Below are 1,303 nucleotides of genomic sequence, written 5' to 3' on the forward strand. Positions count from 1 at the left end.
CGAGTAAACTACACGCCCAAGAGTTGGAACATGGACCAGTCCTGATACAGGCCTGAATTATCACCGATGATCGAGCCTGGACCGAGGATTTGGGGGCAATGTCCTGATCCGATATTGACGAATCAGCCACGATTTATGCTGGTGCCAGGCCTGATCCGACAACGATATTCATTATGGCGTACTTCCTGTTATGCTTATGCTTAATTAATACCTAATTATTATTCATTGTTAATTTAAAATGATTTGGAATTATTATTAAAACCAAAAAAAAGATTATAATTGTTTTCTTCATCATAGTCTACCAATGTTCTACAAGTAAGACACTTCATGTTTTGTAAGTTAAGACACCTAAAGAGCCATAAATTAAGAAGGCACTAAAATTAATAAACTTACATTACTGAGAAATTAATTTCCCAAAATCTCCAACATTAATGAACTCTTGGGTTCCATGTAGTGAAGCAGATCTTTCAAAGGTATCTTGTCACACATAGTCCTACAAAGCTTAGTTCCATAACATAACTATAATGAGGTATAAATTCTACATAAGCAAAGGAACTACATACCTTCCTTAACCAGCATGATGAAGGCAGGTTCACAAAAAAATTCAATGCTATTTGAAGTGAACTATAATGACAAATGATGATAGTAAATTAAAATACTATGATTAGACTGACCTTAACAAGAGCTTTAAACAAGAAAGTTTCGGTTCATCACAACCTGAATAATGAATTTAGCTTTTCACATGAAATTAAACAAACCTAAGATATTCTTGTCTTGAAACTTAGTGAGATAAGGTAACTATAGAATGTATACTAGTGGCCTTGCTAAATTAATAAATTAATATGAATTAAAGGAGCACCTACTATACTAATATTTCCAGAATAATCTTCCACATCAAAAATTCTAAGGAAAAGTAACAATTACACACATAATCAATAAACTATTTTACCACACTTGTGACTATCATTCATAAGTCTCTCAGTACAATATCTTCATCATCATGATCACTAATACATTCACCCTAATTAAAAACATAGTTACAATCACATGTAGTGAACCATTTTTACGCCTGATTTCTCATCGTCTTCACCAGTGTCATGATTATTGCAGAAAGGTTTTCTGGCTCTGTTTCAATGCTTGGATCAATACTAGAAAGTTAACAGAGAATCCATAATGAAAGGTATGTACTTCAAATTATAGTCAATTAAACTGAAGTCATTAATCTCACAATAATAATTAGCCTAAATTTATTATAAGTTTGTTCATGCAGTTTATACCCCTTTGATAATTCCTCATAAACCCA

General features: G+C 32.4%; 1 long non-coding RNA gene across 3 annotated transcripts; it reads right to left on the bottom strand.

Annotated features, from left to right (window-relative positions):
• Positions 1–228: 228 nt before the first annotated feature.
• Positions 229–1,297, bottom strand: LOC109589094 (uncharacterized). 3 transcript variants are annotated; one of them, XR_002188521.1, is made up of 6 exons: positions 950–1,297; positions 759–903; positions 675–685; positions 564–624; positions 394–519; positions 229–309 (listed from the first exon to the last, which is right to left on the bottom strand). It is a non-coding gene; the product is annotated as an uncharacterized LOC109589094 (long non-coding RNA). The 3 variants fall into 3 exon arrangements; XR_002188522.1 differs by having other exon boundaries at positions 229–348; positions 675–717; positions 950–1,153; XR_002188520.1 differs by having other exon boundaries at positions 229–348; positions 950–1,150.
• Between the last annotated feature and the right edge of the window lie 6 nt (positions 1,298–1,303).

Source organism: Amphimedon queenslandica, unplaced genomic scaffold (assembly GCF_000090795.2).
Source record: "Amphimedon queenslandica unplaced genomic scaffold, v1.1 AMPQUscaffold_11643, whole genome shotgun sequence".
Taxonomy (NCBI): domain Eukaryota; kingdom Metazoa; phylum Porifera; class Demospongiae; order Haplosclerida; family Niphatidae; genus Amphimedon; species Amphimedon queenslandica.